The sequence below is a fragment of the Cupressus sempervirens genome, chromosome 2 (assembly GCF_028749045.1).
Source record: "Cupressus sempervirens isolate cs-2001-9-10 chromosome 2, ASM2874904v1, whole genome shotgun sequence".
NCBI lineage: Eukaryota > Viridiplantae > Streptophyta > Pinopsida > Cupressales > Cupressaceae > Cupressus > Cupressus sempervirens.
Window position 1 is genome coordinate 461653295 of NC_143119.1, and position 26125 is coordinate 461679419.

At 35.5% G+C, this 26125-nt stretch overlaps 1 long non-coding RNA gene across 1 annotated transcript; it reads right to left on the reverse strand.

The window, feature by feature from the left end:
• Positions 1 to 22737: 22737 nt before the first annotated feature.
• LOC149573045 (uncharacterized) lies at positions 22738 to 25642 on the reverse strand. The gene is made up of 2 exons (XR_016360024.1): positions 25423 to 25642; positions 22738 to 25325 (listed from the first exon to the last, which is right to left on the reverse strand). It is a non-coding gene; the product is annotated as an uncharacterized LOC149573045 (long non-coding RNA).
• Between the last annotated feature and the right edge of the window lie 483 nt (positions 25643 to 26125).

Here is a 26125-nt window from a genome sequence, read left to right on the forward strand (position 1 = left end):
GGATCCATTAATTCGTCGATGAAAAGCACCACCTCCTCTCTGAAATATCCGTCACCGAAACTGTTTTTTTTTGGAAATCGGAAACCAAATTCTCCATGGTTCCCCATTGCTTTAATTGTGCCAACTCTTTGAAGTCAAGCTTAGAGTCTTTCTTGTCAAAATGATCAATACGTCTCTCAGTAAATTCAGCATAGGATACAATCTAATCATGGCCCAAGGTAATCAATCCATTATACCACCAATCATGAGCACTCCCTTCCAAATGCAAAGTTGTATATTTTATTGCTTCATCCTCCCTCATTGATTTGAGCTGGCAAAAAGTATCCACCTTTTGAACTCATGATCTCGATGTAATTTTATCTGACCCATCAAAAAAAGGTATGGACACTTTGCCCACTCTTCACTGCAAATCTTGATTCTGATAATGTTCACCATTTCACCTTCGTGGTTTATTTCTTTCCCTAAAGGCAATGTAATCTGGAAATGGAATTGCATCTTGGAAATCTGCTCCTAATGCTTGCCAATCAGCCCATAGTTGTCTATGAATGTCTTGATCTGTTTGCTCATTCCTTGATGGTATGTTATCAGCTTGACTGAAAGAAGGCATTAATGGCCTAGAGTGAATTGTTGAACCATTATTCCCTTGTTGTCCCTACACATTTGAAGTTGAACTTTGTCCCCTATTTCCATTGTTTTCTTGGTTTGTGGTGTTGTCATGGTTCTCATTATTTATGGGTCCTCGATTCCCATTGTTTGCATGTTGTTGTGTGAGCATCTGAGTCATTTTTTGTTGAGATTGTGTCATTAAGTTCATCATTTCCCGTTGGGTCCCCTTGCCTATTCTCCTAAAGTATTCTCAATCCTACTTGTGCTTGTGGCATCCATGTCCATTTTTTTAGTCTGGAAAGTAGATTGTCCAATTTCTAGTTGTTGGTCCAAATTGGTGTTTGATATGTTCCTGCGAATGTAAAGTTGTAATGGACGCAAAACATTCAATTTTCCCAAGAGCTTAACAAAGCTCTAATACCACTATAATATGCTACCTCCTTTCTTCCTATGTTTTGACAAACCCCTTTTTATTATTTACATTTTGACAGTACAAGTGCAGGAAACAAACTATTATCACAAAGTAAATCACAACAAAGGAGTTTCAGTTATCTATTCCTGCAAATGTAATGTTGTAATGGATGCATGACATTCAGTTTTCCCAAGAGCTTAACAAAGCTCTAATACCAGTATAATATGCTACCTCCTTTCTTATTATGTTCTGACAAACCACATTTTATTATTTATGTTTTGGCAGTACAAGTGCAAGAAACAAACCAATATCACAAATTAAATCACAACAAAGGAGTCTCAAAAGATTTTTGCAAGGTAAACTCAAATAGTTGAACTCGATCAACACTACAAACATTTACATCTTCTGCCAACCCCGATTTACATTTAAATACAACTGATAACATACTATAATCATTTCCAATTTAAACTAATAACTAGACATCTCCAAGTGTTTTACATGCACATGTGTGAGTTGAGAGAGCCTCTCTTGCCCGTAATAACTAACTAGATATTGCTAAGTTGTTAGGAGTCGTTCCCAGCTATCTCCCTCATTCCTATGGGCTCTCTGCTTCCAAGTGAATGCAACCAAATAGAGTTCCTTCATCTTCCCTCCACCTTCCCTCCTTAATGCATTAGTCCCTTCTTGTTTGGAAACGATCGCCTAGTCACTATTATCTTGCAGTGCTCAATAGATAGTATTCCAACAACTTCCGAACTCACCACCTAAGAGTAAAGAAAGAGTGCCAATGAGTTTCTTTACCATTACTTAATCCTTTGTATGATACCAGTTGCCTTAGGATCATTTTCCATGTGTATCCCGACCAGACTGTGTAATTAACAGACTTATTAGTTCCAAGGTTTCCTCCCAGTTTGCATTTAAGTACTTCTCCAATGGCTTCCATAGAATACAACACCTTGCAAATTGGTTATTATAGCATTTTGTATATCCCGTCAATAATGTTACTCTATCCTTTTTTATTATTGATGCTAAGTTTCTTACTCGAGGTTCATGTTCCAATAATTCAAGGTCTTGACCAATGCTAACACCTGTTGCAAACAAGACTATGTGAATGTCCAAAATCATCCAAGGGGCATCTCACAACACTATGGATGATGAGTATTTTCTGAAGAACTGTTTCCTCCAGACTCGTCCACCCTGAATGGGTCTGCAACTGACTATCTCAAGGATTCTCCCTACATTACGTTCCCTCTCCAAGTATATCTTCCAATACCGAAGGCGAGCATTTAGGTTGGGTTTGTCAACGCCAGGCACCAAGTAAATGAGCTTCCAGCAACTTACCAAAACCCTTTCTTTCTTGTCCCACTTGGGCGAATCTTCCTCTATTTTTACGTCCTCTCTTGCGTAATGTGCCCAAAATGCTTGACTTTCCACATAGGCCTCCAATCTGGTAATTAGCCCTTTGTTTCCCCAAACCACCCTGTCATTTTTGTCTTCATATTCATCTTTCTTTTTACATTTATGTTCATTTATTCACATTAATCATCTGAATTTTCCACTCATCATATATGCACTGTTTTAATTTATTAGATGCAAAAAAAGGCATTTAATAAATGTATATGTATTTTGATTGGCAAGGTTAAAGGGGGACATTACAGAGTAAACATTTGCATCATTATATGGGCATGTAAAAGTATTTGGGAACCACGATTTGCATTGTGAAGACATTTTCAAACATGCAAATCACTCCAAGAAGTGCGATCTGCACTTAGGAAGGCATTTGCAACATCATTTGCATTATCTTGCACATGCATTTGCATCAACAAACAAGGAACTAGAGTTGGAATTTTTCAAAGCATTTGATCTTTCTATGCAAACACACTTGTGAAACCCGATTTAGGAGAGGACAAGTTAATTTCAACTTCTTCCTCCAAATTTTGCTCTTTGCTCTCTTAGTAAGTATTTCGATTTTGCTTGCATCTTGAGCAATTTGTTTATTTGTTGCATTCTTTTGCTCTTTATTTTCCATTTGTTTGAATGCAGCCCTAGATTTTTGTTTCATATTATTAAATAAGTTTAAAACTCTCATTTCTTGCAAATGCAAAAGGTTGTTCATCTCAAAAATGAAATTGCATGCAAGAGTGAAGTTTTGGAATTTATCAAGTTGAGTCAAAGCAAGAGGTATGCTCTTCATTTTACATTTTTGGTTTTTATATTTTTTGGTTGCTTTTTTTTGTGAAGAGTTGGAATTTTCATCAAAGAATGCAAGTACCCTTCATGCTTTCATCTTCCATCCATCTCCAAAATACATCGAAACTCCACATTTTCCAAATGTGTAATCGGATTCCTAAAACTCGATTGCATATTAACACAAGGTAAAAATAATGAGTTTTCACCACATGTAAATGCATCTCTAAAGCCCAATTTTAGGGAAAAGCTCATGTTTTTAACACAAAGACATTCATCCATAGTCTCCCAAGCCTACATGCAATCCACCTTGTCAAACCCGATTTTGGCCATTATTGCCCAATATACAAGCTGCTTGAACCATTTCCAGCCTTTCAAAGTGTTAAAAAAGTATCTAAAACATACCTAGAACACTTATCTTCCATCGATCTTCCATCAATTGTCAAAATCTTGAAACCCTTCAAGATTCAATCCCATTGAAAGGTGTTTTCACTCTTTAGAATTATCATGTTACAACGAACTCTTCAAATCAAGATATGTAAAAATTCTTCAAAAAATAGAGACATCCTGTCAAGAAGATATGTGTCATATCAAAAGAAGCAATATCCATTTGGTCTCCACTTTCTCAATGGCTTCCCTAGAACCTGAGTTCGTGTGGGAATGTGCCAAAGCACTTTGATTGTGAGAGTGTGTGTGTGAGAGAGAAAGAGAGAGAGAGACATCAGTTGAAAATGTTGCAGGGAAAGTTAATCTGAGTTTACATCTGGCCATCTTTGAGAAGGTTTTCAAAGTGTCAGAAAATTCTAGAATGTGCAAATTTGACAAAGGAGAATTCACAACAACTGCGGAATGAAAAAAATCTTGATTACATCAAGTTTTCAAATGACAACTGGCAATTCATCAAAGAGAATCAAGAGGCTATTAAAAGATGCAACACCACGGTTATTAAGATGACTACAATAGCACAAAATACAAGAGCTCCCAATCCTGTGAACATCTGTGATTGCATCACCAAGTACAAGGTCTTTGCTGATAATTTTACAAGATTGACTCAGCAATTTCAGCATTTTCTTTATCATGTTTTTCAGCTTTGTAGTTTCAGAAGATAGGTTGCATATTACCTGATTACACGAACCTTCAATCATGTAATCCAATAAATCTTCTTTCTTATTTGGTCAAGGTGGTTGAGTTCCTCCCACCTTTTTCTCCATTTTTCTCTCACTCCTTTGCCTATATAAAGAAGTGCCCTTCAAGAGATAATCATCTTTTTTATATGCAAGAGAGCTCTATCAAACTTGTGCAAGCACAATTGTGATTGTGTAGTACGAATTTGAAAGAAAATCGAAGAAAAAGAAGCAACTAGATTCGAAGCTTTGACTGGAAGCAATTATGGTATAACAAATTGGAAGTTGTGACTATAATTTGTGTCTAGGATCTTTAATTCATATTATTCTTGTATGTTTGTTAGAGCAAAGTGAGTACAAGAAACAATTGGAGCCGAAACTTTGACTAGAAGCAATTGTGGTGGTATAGACTAGAAGCTTTGACTGTGGTTAATATTACTAACTTGCATTCACGCAATTTGTTAGAATTAAGTCACTTTCATGTCTTTGAATTGAAATAACTTATAGGATTATAGTGTAGAAATCATCTACTCCTGGAAGTCTGTGTGCCCCAGTGATAGCAATTTACCTTTAAAATTATTGCATAGAGGTTTGTGAGCTTCATAGTCGTTCTTATAGATTAGATAAAGTAGACATAGATCTAAGTCGGTACTCCTTCAATCAGCCTTTGAGTTGGTGTTTGGTATCGGTATCATTGTTTCAAATTGTTAGATAGAAGTGTAGTTAAAGAGATCAAGCTTGCCCATTGCTCACTCCGCAAGTAAGTGGATTTCTTTCCTGAAACAAGAGGAAAGAATATTGGTAACACCCCTATAAATATCTCTTAACTTCTTGCTTACCTTGAATTGATCCAAGGAATGGTGTGATGGGGAGCCTTCCTTAAGGTAGGAGAGACATTGGCTCACACTTTGTGGATAGTAACCCTATTTTGCAACTGAATTCGCATGAACTCTCAATTGCAAAATATCCACGCAACACCAAGATAGGTCAAATAGTCTAGCAAGTTGTGTTATACAAGTCAAACAATCCAAAATGTATAAAAAGGGGAAGTATTGACCGTAGTAAGTTGTGTTACTGTAGTGTACTCTATATGTCATGCTTGAGATGTTCAAAATATATGAGATAAGGAGACTATATATGCCCCTCCTCAAAATGGAAAAATAAGTGCTTATTTTGGCATCTTAAGGAAGTGATAAACAAGGATAATGCATTTTCAACATGAAGACAGTATCCACAAGCAAAACCCAATCTAATCCAAAGAGATCACAACTCCTATGAAGCCACGAAAGCAAGGAATGCAACGAGATACCATGCCAAAAGTAAAAAGGATCCTTGTGAAGGATAACACATTGTTTAGACTCCAAGGTAAGGGATTTATTTACCATAAAAATTCAATTGCAAATGACGCAAGAGTGGATGTTGGGTGGATATTTTGCAACCAACAGTTTTGGGTAAAAATTCAATTGCAAAATAGGATGACTAGCCTCAGTGTGTGAGATAGAATCTCTCCTACCTTAAAGAGAAGGCTCCCCCTTCTCACTATTCCTTGGATCAACTCAAGGTAAGTAAGAAGTCGATAGATTTTGTAAAAAGGGTGTTACCAATATCCTTTCTTCTTAACTTTCAAGAAAGAATCCTCTTACTCGTGAAGCGAGTAATGGACAGGGTGAATCTCTAACTGCACTTCTATCAAGAGCTGGAAACAGTGATACCAATAAACCTTCACTAACTCAAAGGCTAGCTGAAAATGTACTAATTTGGCTCTAAGTCCACTCGTACTTATATATGGAAAAGCTTTGCAATTAGGGCACAAAGACTCCTAAAAGTAAGAATAACTTAACTATTTTGTGAATTAAGAAAAAAGTATAAGCTACAAACAAAGCTTCTAGCTATATATTTCCACAATTGCTCCTGGTCAAAGCTCCGGCTCCAATTGCTTCTTAAGTCTTTTATATTCAATTTACAAGATACAATTACCAAGAACACAAGATAACATGAATCAAAGATAACTTGGATGAATTATAGACAAAGCTTATAACTCACACAAGTAACAATCTCACTTAATCAAAGTTAAGTCTCAAATGCTTCTTTGTATTCACTTCTCTCTCAAAATAGTGTTACACAAACAAAGTTTTGTTGGCACAATTTCTCCAAAGCTCTCTTGCATAAAGATAAAGATGATTTTAAAATGAGAGGGGCACTCCTTTATATAGGCTCAGGAGTTGAGAAAAAGGTGGAGGAAAAAGTGGGAGCAACTCAACCAACTTTGACCTAGTCTAACTAAAAGAGTAAATATAAGGTTACATGCAACTCGCATTACATCATTTTACATACATGTAACTCGCAATACATGTAATTACATTTTTCATGTAATGCATCCTCTTAAACCTACAAACATGAAATAAAAACAAAAACAACAATCTTAAAGATTGTTTCTCAGTGCCTTGAATTTGATGATGATATCACGCACTGTGGGAAGATCAACAATTGACATGGTCTTTAATATGATCCTCACAGCATCCACATACGCTGATTGTACAACTTTGGAATTTGCTGCCATAGAATCTAACAAGTGTTTTGTCTAGGATTTATACAAGACAAACTTGTTCATTGTGTGCGAACCAAAGTCTTCAGAATCTACATCAGCATTGATCCTGACTGTATATTCCGAGCTTACACTTTCAACTGCAATGAGATTACCGGATTCATCAATAACATGGCATCCCATTTGTTCTAAATGGCAAGTAACACCTATTTGAACTGCTTGATAATCTCCAAATGTTTCCTGCAACTTTTTGATCAGCTTCCTCAACGTTTCTTCTTTGTAACCAATAAGTCCTTGAAATCTGAAGAACATATCACATAATGGAAGAATGTCACATGAGACCAAATATATCTAGATCAAATCTTTCCATTTCATCCCAATCATTGAGAATTTCCTTCAAATTATCCGCTTCTCAAGTCAAAGAAGAGATCAAGTTTCACTCCATTCTATTCATTTCTTTAACGCACCTAAGAACTGCAAATGTCTCTGTGATGACTCAGATCCCTTCAGAGATGATTTCCCCTATCCAAGACTTGGCAGCTTCAATCAGCTTTCTCTCCTTGAATGTCTGAGACATAACAACAACACTTTGAGAAGATTGTTTCCAAATGACCTCATTAAGACGAGAAACCTCCTATTTTAGTTGATTTTTCTTCTCTCGTAGCTCATGATTACTCTTTGATACATTAGCCAATGCATCTTGAGCATCTTATAAACAACTCAGATGTGATTGTTTTCCTATTTTAACCTTAGTGAACTTGTAATCAGAATGAGTAAGTTCTTCCACAAGTTTGTCCACCAAGGGCTCAACAACTTCAACAAATTTAGTTTTATCTGAATCAACCAAAATTCTTGAAACAATCTTATCTTTCAAGGACTTGGATTTGTTCTTCTTAACAGGGAGATTATTCGACAGTACAACCACTTTTTTTCTCTTTGTTGTTATTCTACTCAACCATGTAGGCAAACTGAAACCATCATCCGTAGAAGTAGATACAATAGAGACCATTGGCATTGATCCAGATTGTAATTCCATCGTGACTGAGAAAGATTCAATCTGCACAGCTGAGGGCTCAGGAACATGCTAAGATGACTTTGTCATGAAAAGCTCAAAACCCGTCAAAGAGGTATCAAGTTGGGAAACTTAACCACTTGTAAGAGTTGGAAAATCCTCAAACACATTTGCCAAATGTTCATATTGTTCATTTATGGGAATGAGAGGAGCAACAGAAGAAATAGGAAGGGCCATAGTATTAACTTCCGAGACTGGAATAGGAGTGAAAACCGTGGAGAATGAATCCACACCCTCATCTACCTCATCCAGAAAAGGTGCTTCATGTATAGACAGTGCACGAGTTTGTGCAGGTTTTGGGGGAGATATGATCATGACTTCCCCTTCTTCGTTTGTATCTTCTTTATCCAATTCTATCTCCAGTTCCTCTTCTGATTCTTCCTTTGACTCTTGAACTAGTTTGGAGATCTGAGAAGACTTGGAGCCTTTTCCACCCTTCAATTTGAATTTGAGGGAACCTTTAGCATCAGAAGATGAGGCACCATCTTTCCCTGTAATCTCTAGTTGTGACTTCCTACCAGGAGGGCCAAAGCTTTCACAATCCAACCCCATCTTAGAATTAACTCTTTTAAGGCCTTTATTTTTCAGCCATTTGTTAGTGTTTACCAAGATGGATTGAAATCTATCCATGATAGATGTACCTTCCTTCTGTTGCCACTTAATAGGAAAAGGGCACTTCTTATCAAAGCCAGCTTGATGAAACTCCGGATCAAGAATGTCGTTGTCATCTTCAACTTGGAAATTTCAAGGAATCTCCAACATGTTGGGATCGATAATCTGCTACAGGGTTAATCTGCAGTAGTTCATCTTCATTATGTCAAGCTCGTTCTCATATCAACCTAGATGTCCTCGATGTGATGAACATGCGTGTAAGCTCTTTTCATTTGAGAATTCATCTCTCAGTAATCAAAATCAAATCTAGCCTTGAATTTCTTCAAAGTGATTAATTGCAACTCTGCTTCCATGTTCTTTGCTTTGGACACAGAATTGATTGAATAGTTGCCAATCGCCAAGGGTTTGGCTGAAGTAATGCCGAAACCAGGCCTATGCATAGTATGTTGATCACTCTGCACGTCCATGAGTTGTCTAGCTAGCTCCATCAAGATGATTTGATCAACAGCATACCTAGGTAAGGTATATAGTTCACCTTTGAAATACCCAACTCTTATGTATGTAAAAGTTGGAAACTAAATGAAAATACAGCCATATTGATTCACCTTTTCCCATGCTACATCAGATACCCTCTTGACAGAAAATTGTCTATCAAATAAGCACCGAAAATGTCCAAAGGAGGCATCTTGGACTCTTCTGTAATGAAATTAACTATTTGCCAAAGTGATTTGATCATAGTAATCCCAAGCAGGAATCTGAAGACGATCTCCCTTGGTTGAGAGACCAGAGAAAGATCCCATGGCAGCAGCAATGTAGACAAGATAAGAGTTCATGTAGAAGGGTGTTGAAGTTCCCACATTGAGTATCTGCTAGCAAAGTGCAGTGCTGATCAGCTCTACCCAAAAGATGTGTTCTCTGTTTTCCATGATTTGAAAGATGAACTTGTACATCCATGGCTCGAAATCAATAGAATCTTTGAAACTGCAAATTCTGCTGAGAAGGATAATGAGATCCTTGTACTCTTGTTTGAATTTAGAATGATGAACGTTCTTTGGCCATCTTGAGAAGTTGTTCCTTTTATTGTCTAACCAGTATTGGTTGACATACTTCTGATGATCACCCTTTTGCCCATTCTAGCATGCCAAAGATGATTCATTGGTTAGATCTACACGCTCTGTTGTATGTGGTACTTTAAAGATCTACTCAATGACCTCTGCATTAAGGCTAATGACAACCTTGCCATTAGTGTCCTTGATAGTCTTTGATTTTGGACTAAAACGTCATCCACATCCAAGAACAAAATCAGGTTCCATAGTTGCCATAGGAAATGCAGACACCAAGTGAATGTTACTTCTTTTGATGCGCTTCATCTCGTGGCCAACAGGATTTTCAACTCTCTACAAAAAATCAGCTACATCTACATGACCGGTCATTGTGTCCATTACATTATCAAGAACAAATGCAATTGATGATGGAGTTGCATGAGCCAACTCTTTATCGTATTGATATTTCACCTTTCCTTTGGATTTTGATAATGAGAGCATCTCTTGCATTTGCTCTGCAACATAGAAATCTCAAAACATAAATACATCATCAGAAGGAATCAGAATACAAGTTGATTTGCAATTAGCAACAAAGATTTGGAAACGAATTGGAGACTTTGTAGATCCGATAAAATGATCTTAAAAAGAAATCATCATGCATATGCAATGAATGAAGATGAAATGAATGGAATACGGCATGAAGTGTTATGAAGGTGAAAAATGGAAGATGGAATGAAATGAAATGAAATGAAAATGTGTGAAGGCGGAATGCACGGAAATGTGTGCGAATGAAGATTGCTGATTTCAAACATGACTTAGAGTCTTCAAGACGTTATTGCATGAAAAATGAGTACATGTAAGTGCAACATGCAACAGGAGATGAATGGTGAGATGAGATGTGAAGGCAGATGGAGGATGCACTTTACATGCAAGTGCGAATGGAGGATGAGGTGCAAAGCATGGAAAGATGCGGAAACATGTATTTGCTCACGAAGGCATAAATGCATATGGAGAGATGGAAATGGAAAATGGAAGAGGGATAATGAGCTTTATAGTCATCTTTGGTGAAAAGGTGAAGTCAAAGTACATGGAAAATGAAAATGACATCTTTTTCACTTTTCAAAAATGACTTTTAATCAAAGTCAGGGTTTTGGGATGCTATTACACATAAAGCTTTTCGTGTAATCGCGTCATGCGAGTAGATGGAAAAGTGAGATGAGTGAAAATGGAAGCGGAAAATGGGATTACATGCATGTTCGGATGGTGAGTGGGATGGAAAACATGTAATCGCATTTGTTGGATGAGATGCGAAGTGTTGTAACATGGAAGATGGAAGTGAAATGTGATGTAGCTTTCGCATGAAGTGAAACAAGTTCTTGGGAAAGAACTTGTAACTTCTCCAAAGTAGAGAAAACCGGCAAGCAAGCACAAAACAAAAAAACTCAAGAAAAATGTACCTTTGGGAAGTGACTCAAACATGTCAACATGCAAAGCACTTCAACACACAAATTCGAATTTGAAAATTGGGAAAAAACCAAAAACAAAAAAATGAACAATTTCTTCATTTTTAAAGGAAAAATGCACTTTCCATGGCATTGATTTCAACAAGTCACAATCATCAAGCAATAATGTGCATAAAATCAGCAAGATAAGCACAAATTAAATAGCAAGAAAGAATAAGTCCACTTACATGACGATTAAGTGCCAAAAATGAAGGAAAAAGACGCTCCAATGTTGAAAATGTCTTCAAAAATGTTTTGAATCTTTCAAACTCTTGCAAATTCGAATGGGAGAAGCCAGCAAACAAGGAGTGTTTGGTGGAAGATGCCAGAACGTGCCCTATCAATGCTCCAAAATCTAACGTTTTACATGCACATGCTTATGGGACGTTTTTAGTGAAAAACATGTTTCACCAAGGAGCATGATCAAATCGATTTGGTGTTTAAACATCAAAACATGCACCAATATGCAATGTAATCACCAAATAAGACCAAATATTGGAGCAAAAACATTGATCAAAAAAGGTGTTTTTTGAAGTTTTTCTCAAAAATGTGCCCTAGGATAGAGCTTAGAAAAATGATTTTCAGCAAGATGAATCCATTTTTGGTGCTAGAAAATCCATTGCCAAGCAAAAACGACCCTACTGAGAAAGATCTCATGCAAAACCATGAAGAAAATCTCTCACAATGAGCAAAATCGAGTTCTTGGAGAGCAAATGCATGTGTTTTTCCAAAATCGGAATTTTTAGGAGGCACAACATGTTCTAAAATATGTTTTTGATCAAAATCAGACCTTTTGGGGTGACATGCATATTTGAACAACTCTCAACAAAGAAAATCAGACCTTTTGGAGTGCATGACACATTTTAAGACATGCATTTGGTCAAAATTGCACCTTTTGGGGAGGACTGCAAATTTTAAGTGAAATCTCATGATTTTGATGCAATGACATATAAAACTCACTTTTGATGTAATGGCACCAAAAATGTCCACTTTTGATAGTCTTATGCCTTTAAGTTGAATTTTATATGCCGTAACATGTAAAATGTCCACTTTTGATGGATTTTACATGTAATTGCATATAAAATGTCCACTTTTTATGACTTAAAGTCATTTAACAAACATATATCAATTTAATTTCACTAAAATGTTACTTTAATGGGACATAAACAATATTTATATATAAGAAAACACATAAATATCATTTTAAAAAATAACATTTAAATGAGCTTTTAATTTAAATATCAAAAATTAAACTAAAATTATATAATTTATATAGTGACTTTAAGTGAAAAATCAAAAAGTAACTCAACTTAAAATTATAACATAAAGTGCACTACAGTTACTTTAAGTGAAAATTTAAATGATAAAGTAACTTAAAAACATAACATAAAGTGAATTTAAGTTATATTTTTCAAAAAATGAATGTCAAATTAAGAATATAACATAATATTTTTAATTCGTATTATTGCATCAAAAAGTGTCCACTTTTGAGGCACTAAAACAACCATAACTCTTGACCAATTACGCTCTAGGTTAGACCAAATCGAAGGGAAAATCGAAAGCCATGACATGAGCTAAACCAAAGGACTAAAAACCAACAAACACAAAGTTAAAAGCAAAGAAAAGGATGATGAAGGCTTCAAAAATTAAGCAAAGAGTCAACAAAAAGCAAAACGAAAAAGACTTGACGATAGCCTTCAGTAAAACAATTTGATATACGAATTAAGTCGATTGATCAATCAACATTAATCAATTGAATATCAAATTCAAACTTAGAGATATGTGAAACTAGCTTGAAAAAGTTTCGTGTTGTTAGCAACATTTTGTAGTGACAAAATGCAGGATAACAAAGGTCACGTAATAAGCAAATAGCACTTAACCAAGGGAAAAGTGGATCTTTGAGAAAATGAGAAATAGATATGATGTCCTTGCCCCCCAAGTGTAAGAACAAGGGTAAATAGGACCTATTATGCTTCTCATGAAGCGAACCATGCAAAACAATAAGCCCCTGAGGAATAGGCTAACAATGTTACATGGTATGGAGCAACATAATACAGACTTGGATGTGATAAATTAGGATTGAAATAGATCTCGTTGTCAGAAGATATGTCAATAACCTCATTATCAGTGAGATGTTTGATTTTATAATATAAAGCTTGACAATCATTTGTAGAGTGATCATGGTAGCAGTAATACATGCAAAATAGAATATTCGTAAGTTTTTTACTATGTTTCTCTTTGCATTAGGTCTAGTGATAACCACGCAAAGAAATTTAGATAAAGTTATTTCTTGATGAATATGAGAATATATGTTAAAAGATGAAAGAGAGGATGTGGACAACGAATGAGATTCAAAACTTTGGTGTACACATCCTAAATTATGATTGACAATGGTGTTAATTGTTTGTGTCTTCTTACAAGGACTAAATCTTAGTCCATAAGAATGCTCACGCCCCCATTTCATAAGAGCAATTGAATTTCATGTTCTTGTTTACCACATATTCCTAGTGAATTCATGTTTTGCTAATAAATGATAACCAAGACCATAACAAGAAGCCATATCAGAAGGAGATAGTGGGACTTCCTTAATCACTATGATATCACAACTAGGCTTGACAAATTCATTAGGAACAAAAGCAGAGAAAAAATTGTTGCTAAGTTGTTTAGAAAAGGAACATGTTTTAAATTGTTTGTCAGATTTAGATTGCTCTCCAATAAAAGTTTATGTGAAATCTAAGGATCCTCAATCATCATTTGAGACAGAACTGGAGGAAGGACAACCATCATTAGATTCTTGACCTTAGTTTTTCATCAATAGACGCAGGAATATTGCTTGATTTAGCATTTCAACAACTATTTAGTCTACTCGATGAAGAGTTGAAGGAATAACATGCATATTATGTAACCAAGGTCTACCCAAAAGAACGTTGTAATTAAGAGGTCTAAGCATCACATGAATAAGAGTATCCAAAATAATTAGACCTACTTTGATAGGTGAAGTGATGATGCCTAAGGTTTTCCAAGAAAAATTATCAAAGCCACACATAGGACATTATCGAGTTGAATAGTTGAAAGATTAATCTCAATTGCTTTGAGCGTGTCCATACTACAAACATTAAGCCTAGACCCATTATCAATGAAAGTCCTACGAATGACATTATCGTTGATGAGGACAATTACCATAGGAGCATCATAGCAATCTTGAATTTCTTTAGGAGGTAGATCATCTTGGGTAAACACAATTTTAGGTCGGTCAGAAGTAGCACTCATGCATTACAAGAAGACGTTGATTTTATTATGACTAGGAGGTGTAGTTGGAAGACTAGTTAAAGCTCTTTGCAAGGCTTCATGATATATAGGAGATGTTTGAAGAAGCTCCCAAAGAGAAATCTTAGTAGGGGCATTACATAATTGGTCTAAAAAATATACTCTCTTCCAAGATTTGAGGAAGACAAGGTGTAGGTGGAAGAACAAGTTGAAAAGGTGGGAGAGAAGTAATAGGTTAAGGATTGTTTTCTATACAATAGGTGTGAGACACTGCCAAATAATCTCGAGGATCGTTAGGTTTTCCTTTGATAGTTATATGAGAACAACCCTAAATGATGATGGGAGGTTTGGTAGGAGCTTGAAAGGAAGTTGACTAAGGGTAACCTTTGACACTTATCATAAACTTGTTAACTAGTAAAGGTTGAGTATGAATATTGACAATATTAACTTATTAGGCTCTTGATTTTTTATTAGTTCATAACTAGAAGAGAGAGCATTAATGAGATTGATTCCCAAGGGATCATTAGAATAGGGATTATGGACTTCATTAATGCCTCATCTCTAATAAGAGGGCAAAGTTACATTGATAAAAGAATTTATAATGTCTTCTTCTTGCTCTAAAATATCCCACAGAGGGGGGTATGTTTTAGGAGAACGAAAAACATCAAGCACTGCATGGTGAGAGGGGAGGGAAGAAGTATCAAACATTATATCATCATTTTGGACTAAGGTTCTTTCATGAGGAAGAGAGTAATCCATGTCATATCCAAGGGTTCGTCCCAAATAGAAGAATCCTCAAAGGTGGGAACATCTCTATCAATAAAGTACATTGTATAAGAGGAATAGTCATGATTGACTAAAGATTGTTCCATAAAAGAGGAAGCATTGAAAGAAAAAGAAGGTATAGTATTATCTTTAACCAAAGTATGATCATAGATAAGGCTTACATTAAGAGAAGAGTTAACATTACAAAGAGGAAAATCATTGAGAGAAAGGTTAAAATCATCTTCTCGCTTCAATACATCCTAAGAAGGTGATAGAAGAGAGGACAGAGCAACATAATATGCATTAAAAACTAGATACATACAATGTAATAAAGTGTTGATCAAAACAACGCGTACAAAGTATGTAAATGCATAGAATGGGCATCTAACACCAAAATCAAAACAGAGTTGTACAAAGTCAGGTTCACCAAAATGTAACATTAAAAATATGTTTTGGGGCATTGTGTTTGTTGATTTACCACACTTATGCATATTAGGGAAAGCAAAAGAAGGACCTTCAAGCATATTCCTCAAAAGGACCAAAAGTTGATTAACACTACCCCCAAAGGATGTAGGGGTGCCAATGCTCAATCCAAGCCAGTACAAGGATGTATGCAAAGAAATCCCTTTCTATAGGATGTTTTTTCCCTTAAATTTTTACATGTTTGGTCGATTTGATTATGAATATGTAAAGTGCACATAGATTGACCAATTGAAATAAAAGTGATGAAAGAGCATTTATGAAAGCAAAGCACATATAAGAATGAGATCTAATATCATAAAGATGAATGATATGAAATGAAAAATGAATCACAAATCTCACCTTGAAGGCCAAATAGCGAGGTCAACTTGGATCTAGAAATCTGATATTAGGATCGTCAAAAACTAGAACTTTTTGGTTCTGGGACCTAAGAATTAGATTCTGTCGGATCTGAAAATTTGAGGGCCTCAAGATAGGGACAACCTAGAGGGTCAAGGACACTTGCAAGGTCAAGGACAACTTCCTAGGTCAAGGACGACATGGATCAAGGCCAAGGACAACCTGGACCTGCTCTGCACAAAATTTGAAACTTTTACTGGTGAACAGAAACCCTAATTCTAAGATTTGTATTCACGGCTCTAAAAACTTGTAAATTTGTACCTACACACAAGGAAAATGGATTTTCGAGGCAAGCCCCAATTAAGGAATCAACCTTAAATCGAAATGAAAGTAAATGAAGGAATACTAACATGTAGTAGAAGTAAATCTATCAATGGAGAATATCATTATTCATAACCACGTAGATGCAATTGTATTTGATACGTGATCAATTATGTTGGTGTAATATCCTTGAATCATCATAGAAACCAATAGGAAATCATGTTAGACAAGAACTCATGTGTGTGGATGCTTCCAATATGCCTCAATGATAGATGGAAGAACTTGAATGCTTGGAGGAAGAATGTCTTGCTTGCTTGAAACTACTTGAATGTGCTTGCATGATTGCTTGAACGTGGATAGCTTGCCTATAGTATGAATGTCAATGGCAGATCATGGATGCTAATGGATGTTCAAACGAAGAAAGGCCTTCTTTTTATAGCGATTTCAAAGAAAACCTCGAGAAGGGTTGACTCGAGGGAGCAAGAAAAAGCAATATTTGACATCGGGACCGAAATTTCTTAAGGAAAAACACTTGGGCCCTAACATAGAGGTGATAGGGCCCAAAAATCAGCTCTAGACCCGAGAAACATTGCAGGAGTGGAGAAAAATGGTGACATGCATGGAAAACAAACAAAAATGCATTTTAAGCATGATTTATGTGATTGGAGGAAGAAATGGGAAGCCAAGCATAGAAATTGATGTCCACATTGTGCTTTGAGTGAGGTTGGAAGAAGAAAGGACCTTTATTTAAGTAATTAAATGCAAAAGGAGATCCTAATGTATCAAACCACACTAAGGAGGGCTAAAAGGTCTCAAATGAAAGTGCTTCCATTTTAAGACGGTACACTTAGTCTTTTGATAATTTTGGGTTTTGAAAGCATTATTACATGTTTGTGATTACAAATAACATTTTATGTTTTTATAATTAATTACATAAAACATGTAAATCGGATTCTATAATCGGAAATGCGAATTATAATTGATTTACAAATGTCATCTTAAATTTGTAATGTCTCCTAAAACCCAAAATATATCTCAAAGTCCCCTTTCCAAGCTAAGTCACTTGCAAGTCCACTTATAAAGCCCAAAATGCAAGTCTTTATATTTTAAAGGCTTGCAAAATACTTTGTAAGGCCCAAATTACAGCTTCATGCTTCTTTATAATATTAAAAATTTGAAATTGGATTTTCAAGCCCGTATTGCAAGTCTTTTATATTTTAAAAGCTTGAAACTTGTCATTATAAACCTGAGCTTAACATTTTATCCTTTCACAGGCTATGTATTCAGAGATTCAAATAAATAGCAAGAAGAAACATCTTGTGTCGTGCACTTCCATGCCCAAAATAAGATGTTTGTATTCCATTTATTTTCCAAGACTTAGCTCGAACTCAAACTAGCATTTATGCTAGACTATTAGAACCACAAATGGATGAATTCTTCCCAAATGGCTTTAAAAGCCCATGTTTTTGGCATTTTAGTATTCAAACATTTTAACATCTAGAGACATCAAAGAATGGTGTATGGAATTTTTATTTTTTTTTGTTTTGAGTTTTTTCTCCGTTTTCCCAAGTATGTGACTTCTATTTTAATTTATCTCTGTGTTTACACAAGATTTATGGTCACTTTTGCCTAGATTTTAGTAATGCTTTTTGCAATCTCTCTTCTTTTACCCTATGAGTCAGGGTTTCCTGTATGCGTCTCTGCGTTGTAGTGATTTTAATCGTGTCTTGCTGTGTTTGAGTGTATTTGTCTTTCTAGGGCATGCATTATTCTTCACAACTCATTCCTTACCATGCCTAGGCAATTGTCATTCATTTCCTTTCGAAAAATGCATGAAGAAGGATCTTATAGATTGCTTGACATTCGCATCAAATAACTATCTCTTGAATGCAAATTAGTTCTTAGAGCTTCTTTTGCAATTGAATAAACCTTTGACTGTGCTAGTTGATGGTTGGGTTACTCAAGTCATGGCCCTTGTAATATTGAAGTGATTGTATGTTAAAATCAGCATGCTAAAGGAGAAAAGAAGAGACTGAGGAATTATAAAGGCAGAGGCACAGTCATGGTTTGCTGTTCACATTTATGAGATGATATAATGTTAAAAAGATAACCTTCTGAAGTCTATAGTTTAGCAGCTAAAAGAACGATGATGAATAATTTAAGATTTTCTAGGTATTGTGAAGGTACTGAGTTTGAGAAGACTGATGAACAGATTAAGATGTCCATGTATTAATGGATAGTCCTTGCAAGGATAATGACATATCATGAAGGTAAATGACATGTCCGATATGACAATCAATGAACAATTAAAGGATCAGCAATGTTGATGACAATGGTGACAAAGCTACACACTAAGCAAAAAGGATATATTGTCAGAGAGCGAAGACACATACTGCTGTCATCATAATGAGCATAGAGACAGACAATGGCATACCAATGTTTGGTGGCAGCTACTCCAGACCAATATAGGTCTGCAGAAGGACAGTTCGTATTCTATATACAGACATAGTCTTGAGGGCAGCAGGGTAAAGATCATCAAATGATAGAAGAAACATCAAGGACCGGGGGGGGTGTTCAATGATTTCTGAGTTCATAAATAATGTTGATTCTGTGTAATTGGAGGCTTCGTGTTTATTTGCAGTAAGTGCCAATCTTGTTTGACTCCACAGTGTTCAAAACCAATGTTACTTCTCAAATTACATTTGCAAATGAGATCAATCCACAAGGTTTTCTAAACCTAATTATGAGTTCAAATCTTTCTCAAAACCTGCAAACTGTCTTCCAAAGACTCCAAATATCATTTTATCTCAGTTGTATTTCGGGTTTCTAGACCTTTATTGCAAGTTTTTGTTTCTGCAAGGACACAATACAAATAAATAGCTGGCAAACGTACCCTCAAATCCTTCTTTTGCTGATATTATGTTCCCAAAAAGGCTGCAAAATGGTGTTATAATATATTTTAAAACATTGCAAGTTGTGTTAAAAGTGTGATAACAAGCAAGTTCTCCCCTCACTTGCAAGTTGCACCTCATTTTTCTCCTCAATGTTGCAAGTTGAATAATGGTTCTTCCTATGGCACATATATTCTTCCTGTGTATTTTTAACTTGCACTATGTCTTCTAATACCCAAATTTGGCCTTAAAGTCAAATTTTACACTTGTAATATAAAGTACTTCCCACTACTTGCAGCTGATCTTCCAAAAGCTAAGGTTGGATTAGATGCACTAAAAAGTCACTTGAAATCAGTTTTTGAGACTGATTACAAGTGCAAGTTGCAAGTGCTTCCCCTGTATATGTAAAGTGCAACAAGATCTTATTAGCAAACGAAATACCCATGTGCTTCCCAACTTGTGATGTACTTCCCAAGACCTGATAGTTGTGATCCCATTTTTGGGCATCTCTTTATTTCTTCTCTTGATGGTTTTATTTGCATGCAAGGCCTACCCAATCAACAAATTAAGGCATGGGCATTTTTTTGCAAGAAGACTCCAAGACTAGAGAATGGCACAAAACAAGAAGAACAACATGACAAGATCCATACAAGGATGGGGAAAAGTGATGGAATGATTGAGAGCATAGGATGCTTTCAAGACTATAATGGTCATGAAACCTTGAAAAGATGATTTCCCAACAAAGGCCACAGTGATGTAGAACAATCAAGGCTGCGAGTTTCACTTCTAGTTCAAGATGCTTGCACCAAACCCAAATACTTAAAGCATGGAGCATCCTATATCAACATGATGACTGACAAAGGATGATGTAAATAGAATTGTGTCTTGTTAGACACTTATACTTTTCAAATATGTACTTGTAATTTTTTCAACAAATTACATGTAAAATGAAAAGATATAACTACAAGTGATCAGTTCACTTGCAAAGTTGTAACTTGTAATATGTAAACAAATTGCAAGTCAAATTACATGACGACTGCAGTTTGGAAAAAGTTATAGTTAGTTGTGGAATGAGTCATTGTTAGTTGGACTTCTCCCACCTTTTCCTCTCAGCCCCTGACCTATACATAGGAGGGTGCTCATTGTACTTTTTATCATTTGGCAATGGGAGAAAACTTTGCCAGTTTGTATATGGACTCTTAATACTTTGGGTTATATGTAAATCAGATTGCTTTCAATTAAAGGTGCAGGTTGTTTTGAGACTTTGTGCTAAAACAAGCTCTCATGTGATGACATTTTGTAGAGTTGATTGTTAGTTTTGTGCTTTTGTTCAAGAAGGATTTGAACTAAATCTTGTAGACTTCGAGCTGTATATTGCATTTAGAGTTGTAATTTGGTTCCAGATTTGATCATGCAAACTCTGAGCAGCATATCACGTCTGAAATCAGCTCAAGAAAGGAAATATCTTGCAGATTTTGTGCTGCTTCACTTTTTGTGTTTGTGCATGCAAGGTGAAATGCATTTTGAAGGCTTTGAGTTGCACCCTGTTACATCCTTGTTCTCAAAATCTCATAAGGAGTCATGGAGAGACTTCAATCTTTCGTGATCTCTTAGGTTAATAAAAGTTGTTGGTATGTTGAAGGTTACTCTTACATCTAATCTTCTTCACATAAAAATTATTGCTCCGATTAATACTCTGTAAGTAAATTACACTGGCAAATGAGGATTGCACTGTGAAGGTAACATGTATTTTGAAATAAGAGAATTGGAAGAATGTAATTTCCTATTTTATCTTAGTGTAAATAAAAGTAGTCAAGTGTCTTGTTGATTGTTGATTCAAGTAGCAATAAGAAGGGGGATTCTTACCTTAATTGGGAGACACATGTTGTGGTTGGAACCACTGTTTTGCAATTGATCCTTATAATTTTCGGTTGCAAAATATCTAGCCAGCACTTACACTCTTTGAATTGAATGAAGAAGCTATTTTGAAATCACACAAAGGTGCAGATGAAATCAAATTTTGGGATCCTAGTGCATCTTCATGAAGGAAGCATTGAGACCCATTTGAAATGATATAACTATTGTCAATAAGGATTGGGTCTATAGCTTAATTAAGGAATCTAGCTATCCTATTGGAACATGGAAAACTCTCTCAAGGATGTGGACTATCCTATAGTGAGAGTGAATCTTCGGGATTGACAGATGGTTCCTTTATGGTACTCACCTAAAACTAAAATGATCTGGGAAAAGGGAGAAGAAAACGTGCATGATGGATTATAGAAACTAATCCTAAATGAGGAGATACACTAATAAATGAATTGCAGCTTTAAAACGTCACCAAAAACTACCCACAATACTAATGGTTCATAATAACCAGACAATCATTTGTTTACAAAAATGATTCTAATGCAAGGACCCGGAATCTATTGCCTTGAAAGGAAAACTAATGCTTCACCAATTTCAGCAAATCAGTGATGGACTCAAACATAGACCTGTAATCACATGTATCAAGTTGTGCATGCACAATAAAGAAATAAAACTTGAATGAAGGCAAACACAACACACAGGCATAAAATTCACAACACTGCAATACAAGTCAATGAGAAGGAACCGTTGTATCTGTATAATCAGTGATGAAAAATCTGTGCTACAAAGTGCTCCCACAATCAACCAAAAAGTTGCATGTGCATAAAGATGGCAAAAGGAAGAGTCCTCAATAATGAGGTGAACGTATAATATATAGACACTGACAAATACATAGACATCAGGGGCAGTAATTAATATAGGCAAACAATAATATCAATGAATGGTTAGTATCATTGATATATAAAGCCGCTGGTCATCAAAGAGGTGACGACAATTTTCACTATCATCATCAAATACAGATCAAAGACCATAGCCATTAGCATATGCAATCAGTGAAGGATAACAAATATGGAGTCAACTATCAACTAGTCAAAGTCTGTCAAAAGAGGAACTGACATATGAAGACAACTCAAAAGAATTCAAAGCCAATGTTATTAATCAATTAACAAATTAGACAATCAGTATTAATCTGCATTAAGATCATTAGCCATCCACTATCAAATCAATAACTAATTGGCACGATAATGTTCTGATCAAAATTGTCTTCCTTATTGATTTATATCTGTGAAAGGTGCCAACACAAGGAGACAACATAACAATTGGCTCTAATATTAGAGGCGGCAATTGGGAAATAATAAGAGATCAGTCAAGGAAAGTCGAGGATGATCAATTAGTATAATGAAAGGGCACAAGCAGAGAGAAAGGTTGTGGTGAAAATAGAAGGATGTATTTCTTGGAAAGCATCATTTCATCAGACCAAGTATAAAATAAAGTCCATAGTCGCATTCAAATCATCATTGGGCATTTCTTAATACATATCCAGTATTGGATCTGCTATTCTGAGTACATTGCCTCCTGGCAAACCAGTGGCATACATTATCAAGATTGTAAATTAGACACACCCATCATATTGCACATTCATCAAGACTAGATCAGGCACAGCAATACTAACACCATAAGCAATAATCAAATAAATTGCAGGCACTTAAAGTATAAATCAGATATAGAAGTCATTATTGTAGTTGCAACTTTATAGATACATATGAGAAACAAAAAAATATTGCTGTTAAAGTGGTATCAATACATTGCATATCCTGGATTGATAGTATACATTACATGTTTTAACAAAGACTGTAATTTCTGACATTGGCAACGAGAAGGACACCAATCAATAAGAGATTGTGTATGATATGTCACCATAGCTCCTTGCTTCACCACAGTCACCTTCTTCACAAAATATTTCTCGTGGCCTACTGTCATGACATCTAATCATGATGATCCTTATGGTAAACACAAAATTATTCCCATCCAACTTCATCAATGAAGGACCCCCTTTCTGTTACAAATTCATCTTCTACATTCTTCCACCTTTTAGTGTTATATTTTGCATTCTGATTTGCTATCAATAGTGTATTGAGCATGAGGTCTGCTTCTTAACTTATAGGTTATCATACTTTCTCACATTCCTCAAGCTTCAATGAAGCTTTTGTATCTCTAGCTCAAAGCATGCCATTAGAATCTAATGGTCAGTCTTCTATGCTCTAACTCAAGAGAAACTTGCCTGGGACTGTCATGTACGTTTTGACATCTTTGTTCTCTGCAACATGATATTTGAAAGGCTGACTTTTAGCCTTCTGATCATCTGTCCTTTCAATAGATTGTGCTTAGAACATAAAAGGACTTGACTTATCTGAGTTGAAAGACAAATTGAAGATTTCTAAAATACACACAATTATCAAATTCATTTGCATGAATACCAAGTCCATAGCTTCTTTCCATACAATTGTTTCTTTCTTTTGCACTCTAGCTCAAAAAGATTTTCTACAACACTTGTATTTGTCTCTGTATATGAATAATTTTCATCATATATATACAATGTTACCCAGGGACATGTTTCTGCCATAATTTGATGTCCCAAAAACTCTGAAACTTTCAGAAACCCATTCCCTAGCTGTCCCACAAAATTAATGTGTCGATTTTGATAATTTGTTTGACTTTGACTCATGTGAACTCTCAATTTAAATTATTTAACACAAACGTTAAATGTTAAGTTTTGTAATGTATAGAAGTATGCTTTATCCGCATTTTCATATGAATATTTAGAATCCCCCTATATAGTTCAAATGTTCCCTACTTTTTATATAGCTGGCCCCAATGGCATCCCCTGCTTTGGGAAAAAATCCATCGCAGAAACCTGTATCCCTGTCCCTATCTGAGAAACCTGGGGTGATAATTTCCATGTCAACTGCTCTAGAACAAAACATTGTTTCAACCATGATTCTTGTAAAACCTCATTATCAAACTATTTTCAAGTTCATCTTTATTAATCTTGCAGCTCAGCTTTGTTTTACCAATTGAAAGCTTCTTTGAAACATTCCCAAGATCAGTATTAATGTTTGGCAGCAAAGACTAAGTGTTAATCTCCTCAGAATGAACTTCAATAGAAACCACTTGATCATCTTCTTTGCTTTGGATACCTTGCTTTTCTTCCCTTCATTAATTTTTAATTTCAATTTTGAAGCTAAAAAGTTTTGTGCATGGAACAAGCTTACCTTCAATTTCTGGAATTGAATTCCCCACATTTTCAAAGCTTTGCTGAGATTTATAACCTTTTCTATTTATTATTTTTATTTTATTTTTTCCTGTTATGGAAGTCATCATACCTTTTGCCTGTTGCATGCAAATTTGACCAACGAATTCTCCTTTTATGTCCATGTTTTCTTTTGCAGGGGCTGAGTCCTCTCTTTGTAGTTCTTGTGCGCCTTTCTTGAGTTAAAGTCTATATGGGAGGGTCAAGATCCGTTTACATTGTATTTATTAAATATTTATCCTATGTATCTTTGACATGTTACAGTGATTTGCACGCCTTGTTACTCAAATCTACGTGAATTTTGTATCCTCTTAGCATTTGAGATGAGGTTTCTGACAAAGATAAGATAATATTGTCCTTTAACCGTCACAAAGTAAAACTCGGATACTGTTGCCAAGGAAACAAGGCAAACACAAAGAAATTGCAGTATAACCTCCGTCATATAGATCCTAAATAGGGTGCGTTCGTTACGCCTTCACTGTCCCAAAAATACTTAATAGCCTTTCATAGACTTTTTCCCTCTTGTTTTGCTTTCAATATGAGTCCACTTACCACGAGAAGAATCCTTACTACTGTGATTAATATCAAAACGCAAGATTTATCTATATCACATAGACCTGATCACCAATATCGAAATCTGAGACCATCATAGACCCGTTTCAATCTTTTGCGCATATTCATGAAGATGGTGATATGCTGGAAATTTGGCTAGGAAAGTCCTATAACACTACTAAAACACTGAAACCTGAATATCAAAATGTTGGAGCGGATAGAATACCTGATACTGACAGAATAGGAAGGGCAGAACTTGACATCCTACAATGCATCATATCCCCTTTCAACCTTGCATGTCCCATGCAGGAGAAAAGGATAGCGAGAAACAATCCGCACTTTTACACAAGGTGCCGATCCATGAATCCTTGTTCTGAAATGTTCAACTGTTGCTATCTTCTCCAATGTGAATCTTCGTTTTCGGCAACATGCTAAAGTCGTTCAACATGAATATGCATTAGGGCAATTAGCTATTGATGCCACGCCATATCATAAAGCTTCATTGGAAACCTCTTGACTACTCCGTACCTTAAATGGAAACTCTGCATGAAGAATAGTGAAAAGAAAATCTGCTTGGACTTATTTTCCCTTATGTCCATTTTTGCATTGCTTTGGCGCCTACAACCAATGTGTTAAAAATTACGTAGATTTGGAGACAACTATGGCTCTGAAGCTTGAGAGAAAAAAGAAATCATATGTTGAGTACTTATGCGTCATTTTGCAAATTTGTTCACAAAGTATATCAGTATAGCCACCATCCACCTATTGTTAATTGTTATCTGTTTGTCTCTTTATCGAGCTTTCTTTGGTACGTATGTGGATGTTATAATTAGAGACTAATAGTAATGATATTGGAAAAATAAGCTAAACTAGGAGTCGTCCACTTTTGCGTGACCGATAGGACCTTTTAGTTTTAAAATGATCTACATAAAAGTCAATATGAAATTCTACTTTTGTGTGGTTAGCTGATAGGACTTTTTATTTTTAAAATGATTTACATAAAAGTCAATATGAAATTCCAACACTAATTAGGAGATTTCCGTTAGCTTCAGATAGAGAAATTAAGCTCCCCAAATTGAAAATGTTTTTGTTCATCCATCATATTGTAGATGAATTCAATAATTAATAACAGCTTTGTTCAAGCACGAGTCCCTATCTACTATGGCAAGTAGAAGGAAATAAATTATAAGAATGACTAACTTTGCATATAAAGTAATTGAACAACAAGGAT